This window comes from Thalia democratica, chromosome 2 (assembly GCF_965202585.1).
Source record: "Thalia democratica chromosome 2, ktThaDemo2.hap1.1, whole genome shotgun sequence".
Classification (NCBI taxonomy): Eukaryota; Metazoa; Chordata; class Thaliacea; order Salpida; family Salpidae; genus Thalia; species Thalia democratica.
The window spans coordinates 36,858,950-36,870,998 of NC_139166.1; positions in this window are offsets into that span (position 1 = coordinate 36,858,950).

Here is a 12,049-nt window from a genome sequence, read left to right on the forward strand (position 1 = left end):
ATTGATTAACCAAGCATATGATGAAAGTAAATATCCAAATAGTTAAAAACAGGGTTGCCACTCTTTGAGTCAAAAAAATTTCCCTGAGTGACCAGAAACTTACCTGAGTAACCTTAAACTTCCCTGATTTTCCCTGAGTTTTTTTCAAATCCTAAAAAAAATTATTATTTATTAAAAATTACAATGTTAATTTTAAGAATACTGAAGAACTTCCCGCAAGGCTATAAAAATCACTCAAAAATAAATAAAAATAAATAGCACTCAAAAAATAAATTTAGTCAACTTTTTTGAACAAAATGTTGAAATTGGATTAACTAAATCTCATTCTGGATCTAGAAAAAAAATTCCCTGAGATTTTTAAAAAATGCTGGGGCAGAACAGATAAAAGAAAAATTAATGAAATCATTGTACTCTTAAATAAAGCACTCAGGTGCATTCACTATAAACAGTACAACTAAGTGTAAAAAATTTGAAAGTGACAAAAAAAAAATTCAAAAGCTTATTTAAATATGAGTTGGGAGTTCTTATGTTCAAATTTGTACATAATTTATTACCAGTAAATTTTAAGTGTTACTTTAGAAATATAAATCATGTACATAGCAATTCAACAAGGTGCTCAAAAAAAACTTTTTTTACCAAGATTTTAAAGCAGTAATGGTCATAAATTACTAGCTTATCAGGATAGTAAACTTTGGACAGACCTACCTATTAAGTTAAAGACCAAAGCCATATTGGAAGGTTCCAGGTTGAACTGAAGGATAACTTATTAAATGATCAACTAATTCAGTAGAGTTTACATAAGATAAAGAGAAAATTTTTATTTATTTTTACTAAATGGTAGATTAGTATTCATTTTTTATCTGAGTAGGTATTTATTTTTTTTTGTTTTTTTGAATAGGGGTTAATTAACCGGGTTTCAATAGCATTGGTCCAGTCTAGTTTGTAAAAAGTTGTAATATTTTTTTTCTGTTTGTAGTTTGTTAGTGTATTAATAAACAATTACATTTCATAGTCTACATATTATAAGTGTAAAAAAAATTATTAGTCTCTAAATATATTTTCGCCAGAAAACAAAGAAAGTTAAAAGTTTAAATCATGAGCTGAAATCAATGATAAAATTTTAAACTAGTAATAGGTTGACTTATCTTATGATTATTAGTGTTTTTTATCTTCTTTATATTTTTTTTTAAGAATATACTTATTAATTATTTTCAGTGTATTTTGTGGTTGTTTACATTATTATTTTAGCATAGTTAAACTCATATATTTAGACATTTATTCAAGTTTGTAAAAAAATGATAGTTTGAATTAAAAGGATATATTTATTTTATATTTTTTCTTTAGTTTAAGCAATTTTTTTATTGATTCAGCTTTTTTTTTTTTTTTGAATATTGCAGCTTTATTTTTTTTTTTATGTTATAGCTTTAATTTACTGTAACTTATTTTTTGATAAGTTAAATTAAGTTGGTAGTAGAGTCAAAATTCTTAAACAGACTTAAAAAAAAAATTCAAACATTTTTATTATTATTTTCTTTACTCTTTTTAAAATCATATAAAAGGTTAATTTATTTGCATATTATTGATTAATTTTAAATTTAAAAATTTCAGATTAAAACTTAACCTCTTAACTTAAAGTTAGATATATATTTTATGTGCATATAATGTTAGATATAAGTGTGTATAAAAATTCTTCAACTTTTTTTGATATTTATTTTATTATTTTTTTTTTTAATATTTAATGTTGTAAAGTTTAATAGTCTGATTTTTTATAGAGATTTTTGTTTTTGAGTTTAGATTTTTCTTCTTTTTCATTTTTAGCTCATTATAATTTTGATTAAGTTTGGGTATGTAACTTGATGACCAAGAGGTTGTTTTGCATATCCAGGTAATTGAACCAAAAAATTTTTGAGCAATTTTTTTTTTCACTACATTACAACTTTTACATTATTTGCAGAAATATATAAATTTGCAGAAAAATACACAACCTTCAACAAACAAGAAATAGACACCCTCATGCACACTTGCTAAACCATTATATTTTATGACAACAGAATCTGGACCAAAAAAACAAATAACAATAACTTTGGTATAGCTATGGGTTCATTCCAGGGTACCGAGGTCTGCGATTTAATAGGCTTATACATCCTAAGCGTAATATCCCCAATCACAGGTCCATCAAATATAGGCTTATATAGAGATGATGGTCTTGCAATTATAAAACAATCCTCTGGAACCACCCTTGAAAAAATTAAAAAGTCCCTTATAATTAAATGTCTTGAATAGGCTTTGAAATTACGATTGATATAGGCAACAGTAGCACAGAATTTCTTGACGTCTCCTTGGACCTATCCCTAAACACCTACAGTCCCTACCGTAAACCTAATTCCAAAACTAGCTACATCAACAACAATTCCAACCATCCTAAAAATATACTAACAATATACCAAAAGTGATTGAAAAAAGATTATGCAAACTATCTAAAAATGAAGAAGTTTTTAATAACATCTAAGGCTTATACCAAAATGCATTAAACAAAAGTAATTTTAAATATAATCTAACCTACAAACAATTTAATACTAAAAACATTAACAAAATTAGAAAAAGAAATTGCATTTATTACAATCCCCAGTTATGATAAACTTTAGGTGGGCACCATTATCAAAGTGTAATTAAACATACAGGAATTTTTCAGCATTATTTTAAATAATTTTCAGTTTTATTTTGAAAATAAGTTTTAAATAAAAAAGTTTTTTTTATTTAACAAAAAAATCTACAAATTTATTAGTAAACGTTATATTGCCTAAAGTACTTTCAAAATCTTCTTCAGTAGACAATTAGAACTGATTAATTCAAAACTTTCTTGCATATAAAAGTTTAAAAAAGGATATTATTACGTAAGTATAAATCAAGTTTTAAGGTAAACTTTGTTTTAAAAGTCTGTCTTTTGAATTATTTTTTCAAATAGTAAATCTTATTAGTATCTCTAGTTTAAACTCGCAAAAACTAAATGAAATAAAATAAAAAAATATGAAATAAAATCAAATCAAAGACAAAGGACTAAAAGAAATTAAATTGTTAAACTTTGATGTGTTTGATTTAATGTTTTATAATACTTTAAAATGAAAAATCAAAATAAATAAATACAAATATTAATAAAAATAGTAATTGAGCTTAATGTTGGTTGAAGTTAAAAAATCAAAAACAAATAGAGTAAATAATCATAATAAACATGTCGATAAAAGTAGTAAGGCGTATAACATTAACTTGTTAAGTTATTTAGAAATGTATAACCAAAAAACTTTATAAATATAAAAACATGTTAAATAATAGTAACCTAGTCAATTATCTGTAAAGTGGTAATATAGTTTTGTTTATATTTATTGTTGCTTCGAGTTTATTGATCCATTTACTTTCTAAAAAATCTAAGTCTGAATAATTTTTAGTGGTGTCTACAAAGATAATTGAAAAAGCTTCTTTTAAATCTTTTTTTGATGTTTTGTGTTTTTTGGCGTAATGTATTTTAAGTGCTGCTCTATCACTAACATCATCTGTGGTTGTACTCTTCCAGATGTGTCTGTGAGAGCACCATCTTTGCGAAAAGGACCTGATTGTCTGGCCGACATAGAACTCTTTGCATTCATTACATTTCGCCGCATATATCCAAAATTTTTGCAATTTAAGTTTTTTTTCAATTTTATCGTTTTTCTGTTTTTTAACTTTACTAAGCTTGTTTTCTTTACCATTGTATCTTTGCAAAGCAAACATTTACCACAAGGGGATGAAATTCCTTCTTCATTATTAAATTCATGAGCTAATTTTTTGTAGTTAGTTAGTAAAGTTGCAATAGTCTGCGGTCGTTTGTATGTTATCATCACGTTTTGATTCAGTTGTTTTTCTCTTTCTGTTAATTTAAGCAAGTTTGGAAAGATTGTCGTCCAAATGCTTATGTTTTTGTTACTTTCCTTCGTTCTTTTTGTTGGTGGTCTGAACCGATCTTTCCATTTTTCTGTTTTTTCCAGCATCTCTACAACTAAACCCTCGCAAAAGTATGATTTTATGCACTTATCTTTTAATAGTTTCAAAGCTTCTAAATAGTCACAATCCCGTTCACACAATCTTCTTAATCTTATAGATTCGCTAAATACAATAGATTTGTAAATTGAGCGAGGATGATAAGATCTTCGATTGATGTAAACCCTATTGATAGCGGTAGGCTTTATGTAATTTCTTACATAAAACCCACCTTTTTCTTCTTCATCTATGATGTGATTGACATCTAAAAACTCCAACTCTTTGTTTTTACTTTGGTGAGAAATTTCTCTAAAAATAAGTTTTTAACTATCCCGATTTACTTATAATGTTACTTATACGCGCAATGCTGGTTATTATTTGACTCCGTGCGCGTTATAAGTATTATCGGTAATGTTATTTAAATGTTTAGATATGACTTAGCTAAGTTATTTAGCTAAGTCGACTTAATGAATTGCGAACTAAACTTAGACTATCTTTTAAGCTTAGTTTAATTAAATAGTTAGATTGTTAGAATGCTTAACTAATTGTATATAAGAAATCGAGTCTAGAAACACAAAATGTATTAAAATGAATATAAACTGCGATACATGATAACAAAATATACAAATAAGCTATTCCAATTCACAAGTTAATATAAAAAGCAGTCGCCTTCGTACAAGAAGTACGAGGCGAACACAATCTTTTCAAACGATATACTATCAGTACAAAGGTAAAACTAGACGGACTAGAAACTCGCGTTTTACTCAACTTAAGCATTTTTTGAGAAAAAAGGTAGAAAGAACAGTGCATGCTGTTAAACCTGCTATTTTGGAGTTCACACTTACCTCTAAGAAAATATGGTCTTTAATTATTTTTGAATTTGTAAAAATCATTAAAAAAACTTCTAATATAGAAGCATAAATGAAATATGACCGTCGACTATCGTCGACTTCTCTTGTTATTTGTGAAAAACTATTATTTTTCTTTGTAAATGCTTTAAGTTTCGTAAATGACGCGCAGAATTAAATTTAACAATTTACAAATATGAAAAAAACTGAAAGAATTTTTAGAATTTTATTCGCCAGTAGTGCTCGCGAGTCGTTGTTTCCCGTAGACGCTATTCGTGCATTCTCGGTCTCCTCATCTGTACTCAACTCGGTCGCTTTGCTGATGGTGGATCAGATCTCTTTGTCACCTTCGCCGACTTGTTGACGACTTTCGATTTCTCGAGCCGTTTTCGTGCGAAGTTCAAAAAAAGTTTAAGCAAAAATATAAAGAAAGTATTATTTCAAGTATTTTCAAGTACTTTTAAGTATGTTTATAAGAAACTTAAAAAACATTTATAGCTTCAGTTTAAACTAATTATTCGTTATATAAACTTTTAATATATTAAAAACATTTCACATTCAACATGAGTTAGTTGACAAAACAAACAATTGTATTTATTTCAAAAACTTAAACTTGTTTTCGTAAAAATATATAGCTCTTGAACTTTAATCGAATTTATAAAACTTTAATATTCTAAGAAAGTTAAAAACAAAGTTGTTGTTAGCGTTTAAATGTTGAATAAGATATTTAATAGCTCAAATGACCTTATTAAAATTGTGTTTTTAAAAGTAAGCTGAAGTGTATAACAACAAAAAACAAGGCAATAAACCTTCTTAACATCAATCACTAAGGTTACTATAGTACATCTGTAGATTTATAGTTCAAGTTTGAACATAAAATTGTTGTTGAAAAACAAATTGAAATAAAGCTTAACAAATTAAGGCAATTTTTTATATCAGTAAGAGCTCAAAATAAAATTTTAAGTTAAAGAATAAACTTTAAAAATACTCCTTCAATTTCTTATGACTCGATTTCGTCGTAAGCTTTGTTCAGAAAGCTTCTTAGACTAGTTGTCTACCATAATTGAATAAAATAAATTACTCTTTTGGTGGCCTTAACTTTGCGTTTAAAAGTTCATTACTCTTTTGGTGGTCTTAACGTTTTGCTGTAAGAGTTAATTAACCGTAAAGTTTCAATAACATCTTAGTTTAATTTTCCAGCGGTGAAAAATAGCGTCTGAACAAAAACTCAAAGTTTTGCAACGGTTTCTGACGAGTATTTCGATTTTGATATGTTTAAAACGCCATCGGTGAAAAATGAACCAAAATAATTCTCGATTAGTTTTAAAAATGCGTGCGATAGTGTTTAAAGAATTTTTTATATTAAAATTTTTAAAGCGACATCGATGGAAAATGAACCAAAATAATTTTCGATTAGTTTTAAAAATGCGTGCGATAGTGTTTAAAGAATTTTCGATTTTAAATCGCCATTTGTGAAAAATAAGCCGAATTAAATCGTGGTTTGTTTTAAAAATCTGCTTTAAGCTAATTTTTAAAGGTTTTTTCTTATTCGCATTCGTTTTGCGTTCAGAGTAAGATGTTTTTTTTTTTGTTAAGAATTCGCGATTAGTTTTAACATTTATTTTGGTATTGCCGTTTTGTGCCGTCGCTGCTGTGCTTTTGTTTAGAGAATGGGGCAACTTTCGTGCGTTTGCTTCTTTGCTGGACGTATTAACGCTGGAAGAAAAGTTTGTAGTCGCTGCTGTGCTTCCTTTTATGATTGGCTCTGTTTCTGCATCCTTATCTGATGGTGCAAGTAATGCTTGTGTACTCACGGGTGGAGACGGCTCTTTGTAAGCCTCTATATCGGCCGTTGGCCTTAACTGTTCTGGCTGCGGTTGCCCAGGTTGTTGGGACTGCCCGATGTGGTATTGGCTATGATGGCTCTGATCCTTGGCTCTGGTCTTGGAGGTTCTGGTTTCGGTGGCTCTTACCTTGGTTCTGGCTTCAGTGGCTCTGACCTTTGACTCTGGCTCTGTTGATTCTGGCTGCGGTTGCCTTGACCGTTGGGACTGCCCGTTTTGGTGCTGGTTGGCATGACTCTGATCTTTGGCTTTGGTCGTTGACTCTGGCCTTGGTGATTCTGGCCGTGGTTGCTCAGAACTTTGGTTCTTAATAGATATTTTTGTTGCATTACTTGACGAAGTACTCGTGACGTCATAATTTGGTATGGCGACAGCGCGATTGCGTTTTGATTCTCTAGCAGCTTCTCTTCGATCGAGTTCGGCTCTTTCGGCTTCTAATTCGCGTAATTCTTGTGAAGATTTCGTTCGGGTGAATCAAACGAGGAAAACTCTGTTATTAATGTTTTATATTTGTCTTGTTTAAATTCCTCCCAGTCCCTATAAAGTTGGCATCTATTAAGCCTAAAATAAAGTATATCCATGATACTAGTAGATTTTGTTTAAAGTCTTAATAAAGTTTTAAACTAATTTTGGGTCACCACTACGAAAAGTAGAAAATAAAAAGAAGTTACGGACTTAAATAAGGTACGTGTTACACAACTAGGGTTCACCATTTAACTATCCCAATTTACTTATAATGTTACTTATACGCGCAATGCTGGTTATTATCTGACTCCGTGCGCGTTATAAGTATTATAGGTGATGTTATTTAAATGTTTAGATATGACTTAGCTAAGTTATTTAGCTAAGTCGACTTAATGAATTGCGAACTAAACTTAGACTATCTTTTAAGCTTAGTTTAATTAAATAGTTAGATTGTTAGAATGCTTAACTAATTGTATATAAGAAATCGAGTCTAGAAACACAAAATGTATTAAAATGAATATAAACTGCGATACATGATAACAAAATATACAAATAAGCTATTCCAATTCACAAGTTAATATAAAAAGCAGTCGCCTTCGTACAAGAAGTACGAGGCGAACACAATCTTTTCAAACGATATACTATCAGTACAAAGGTAAAACTAGACTGACTAGAAACTCGCGTTTTACTCAACTTAAGCATTTTTTGAGAGAAAAGGTAGAAAGAACAGCGCATGCTGTTACAAGTTTTAAATCATACTTTTGAAACACAAATTTAAATTTGTCTTTGATATAATCTGTGGTTGTTTTTGCTTGGGTAAAAAAGATAATGTCATCGATATAGCGCTTGAAAAGTATTGATGTTTTTAAAGTTGTTTTAACTTGTAATATTATATGATGTAGCGCAATATTGGCAATTGAAACAGAATTGTTATCTCCGGTAACAATTCCGTTTACTTGCGAATAGAATGATGTTCCGTATTGCACTACTACATTTTCTAAACAAAACATTGTAAGATCGACTAAAGTTTTATTTACTTGTTTTGAATAGTTTGTGCACTTTTCGATTGCATTTGCCAAACTAATTTTAACTAATTCTCGACTTATGTTAGGGTATAAGCCTTGTACATCTGCAGCGACTAAAAATATTTTTTCTGTATTCAAATAATTTTGTGGTAGACTTTTTTTCCATAAATCTAAATCTTCTAAATAACTTTTGCTGTCTTTACTGTATTCATTTACATCATATTTACAAAATTTAATACTTATTGGTTTAAATAACATTTCTAAAAAGCTTGTAACTCTTGAAGTGGTTATGTTACCTGCAGATTGTACTAGTCGAGTTGGTATTTCAAAAATGTTTGTATTTAAAACTTCTGAGTTATTTAATTTATGCGTTTTAAACAGTGGGTAAGCATATGCAGGTTCGTTACAGTGAAAGTGTTTGGCATTGTTCCTTTTAGTTTTGAGTAAATACCATTTTTATGTTTTATTCCGATTGTATGTTTTAAAATTTTATCATCTATGCAATTTAGTTTATGTAAATTTATAATCGAGTCATTAAATGTTTCACGTATGTTTTCAAAATGCTTTTTAATATTATTTTCATTTTGTGTGTCTAACTTTTTAAACATTTCAAGCTCTCGACCCATTATTTTTTTGTAGTCATTAAAGTTTAGAACTACTAATTTACCATCTTTATCTGATCTTCATATTACTATATTTTTGTTTGGGTAAGTATACGCAGGTTCGTTACAGTGAAAGTGTTTGGCCATCGAAGCCCTGCTTATGTACTTATACTACTTACTTATACTACTGAATGTAATTTTAGGTGACTCTTCAACTGTATATAACAGTGTCATTTCAACAATGCTACTTTTAAACTATTTTTTATTCTTTTAGTATTATGGTTTATGAATGTTACATATCGGTATGAATTTATTATAAAAATTAAGTCGGTTTTTAGGCCTTATTTAACTCTAACGTTAGTGTCATTTCAACAAATTAAATACAATAACTTTTTTTAACATTAAAGAGCTAGTATTTAGTTATATGTACAACACTACAGTAATATCAAGGACTTTATTTATTAAATGATGTTAAATAAAACTATTACATTTTTGACATAGAAAAAAAATTGCTGTTTGCTAATAAATTGTATAAAAACTATATAAATTTTAAATTACTGTTTTTAAACATATCAACTCTAACATTTGTACCGTGATTTTAAAAAAGAAATATTTATTACTTGGACTTAAAAAAAATTATAAACGAAATAATAAACAACGAAAAAACAAAATACACTTTTTTTTAAGAAAAATTTTACTTTTAAACATAAAGCTCCTGATAAAAAATAATTTTCATTTAATAACTATAAAAAACTTCAATTAATCAAAATAGTTAAAATAATCTATTAATTAAAAATATATAGTTTAAAATGAAAAACAAGTACTTTTTAAAAAATCATTTAACTAGATTACAGTGAAAATATATCTATTTTATTTAAAAAAAATATTCTGTTGCTTTAATTATCGGAAGTGGTTAAAATTAACAATGTTCTTAACTACAAAAATTCTATTTTTAAACATTTTAATATACAAACAAAATAGCAAGCAATTTACTTTTTTTTTGCAAATACTTACTGGTTTTTAAATGTTTTTAAAGTTTACTCTGGTAGTATGATAATAAAATAAGTAACTTAATTAATTTTATAAAAATTTAACTTTTCAGAATGGATTTTTTTATTCGAATTTTATTTGCAACTAAACATTACTATAAATCGACATATAAGAAAAAACTTACTACTAAACTATACAATAAAAAAAATAATATTGTATGTTATGTTCAAGAGATAGCTCTTGGCTCTTGATCACTTATTCCTGGAGGCTTGCAAAGCTTTACTAATCAGTTAGCACATCAATGAGCCTTGATTTTTTTAGCTATCTGTAATTCTAAGATGAAATAAGTATAGTTTTGCTTTTTTGTGTGTATCAAATCATTAAATAATGTCTTTAACAGGTTATAAAACATTTTTAATAATTATTTTATTAATTATCGTTATAGTTATAACTTGAATACGTATACTAGTGTTTAAGTATAAAGTCAAGTCTACAAATTTATTTCTTTAATTTCGTTTAAATCAACGTTCACTGTAATCAAGTTAAATGATTTTGTTAAAAAGTACTTGTTTTTCATTACAAACTTCATAATTTTAATTTTAAGATTATATAACTTATTTTTATTAATTAAAGTTTTTTTACAGTTATTAAATAAAAGTTGTTTTTTATCAGGAGCTTTATGTTTAAAAGTAAAATTTTTCTTAAAAAGAAAGTGTATTTTTTTCTTTCGTTGTTTATTATTTCGTTTATAATTTTTTTTAAGTCCAAGTAATAAATATTTCTTTTTTGAAATTAAGGTACAAATGTTAGAGTTGATATGTTTATAAACAGTAATTTAAAATTTATATAGTTATTATACGATTTATTAGCAAACAGCAATTTTTTTTCTATGTCAAAAATGTAATAGTTTTATTTAACATCGTTTAATAAATAAAGTCCTTGATTTTACTGTAGTGTTATACATATAGCTAAATACTAGCTCTTTAACTTTAAAGTAAGTTATTGTATGACATACACATAATAGTTTATAAAAATTGTATTTAATTTAAATAGGTATAAGTTTAAAAAAACAATGATGAAGTTTCTAAATACGATTAAATATTGTTGGATAATATTTAAATGACAACTATTTAACATAGTTTTTACAAAAATAGTAGATAGTTTCAAATATTACTATTTATGCTTTATTTAATTTAATATATTTAGTAATACTGATTTTCAAGTATTTTAAAAATCTATGCTTTGATAATATTACAAAAAAAAAGAATTTATTATTATAAAATATCTTTCGCTTTCCGATGTTAGTGTTATTGAAAAGAACACAAACAATCAATTTATCTATTAATGTAAAACTTAATTTCAAATGACACTGTCGTTAGAGTTAAATAAGGCCTAAAAACCGACTTATTTTTTATAATCAGTTCACAGCGATATGTAACCTACATAAACCATAATACTCAAACAATAAAAAACAGTATAAAAGTCGCATTGTTAAACTGACACTGTTATATACAGTTGAAGAGTCACCTAAAACATTCAGTAGTATAAGTACATAAGGAGGGCGAAGCACTGCTTATGTACTTATTTTCAAAATAAAACTGAAAAAATTATTCAAAATAAAGCTAAAAAAATTCCTGTATAATGAATTACACTTTGATATTGGTGCCCACCTAAAGTTAATCATAACCCAATCCCCCCTTTTGTAAATCTGTACAAACTAAAATTGGCAAACTTTTCCTGGATTTAGTAGATAAACATTTTAAGAAAGACAGCATCTATCACAAAATAATCAACAGAAATTTTATAAAAATATCATACTCCTGCACACCAAATGTTATGGCCCTTATAAATTTACACAACAAAAAACTAACGAAAAGATCAGATAAATACAAAAAAACTTTGTAATTGTAGATCAAAAACTAACTGCCCCATGGATAACAAGTGTTGCCTAAGTAACGTCATATATCAAGCTAAAGTTTCCACATCTGTAAATGACCACAAAATTTATTTTGGTTCAACCAAAAGAACATTTAAGTCTAGATATAATGAACACAAAACCTCTTTCCCCAAACCTTTTAAAAGCAAACCCAAAAATTGTACCAACTTGCAAATCACCTATGGGATCTATACAGTAACCATATAAAATACTCAATTGAATGGAAAATAGTAGAATCAGTAAAATCTAACACAAACCATACTAACATGTGTTCTTTAAGTAACCTAAAAAGACTCCATATAGCCCTAGCAGACAAAAGAAAAACCTT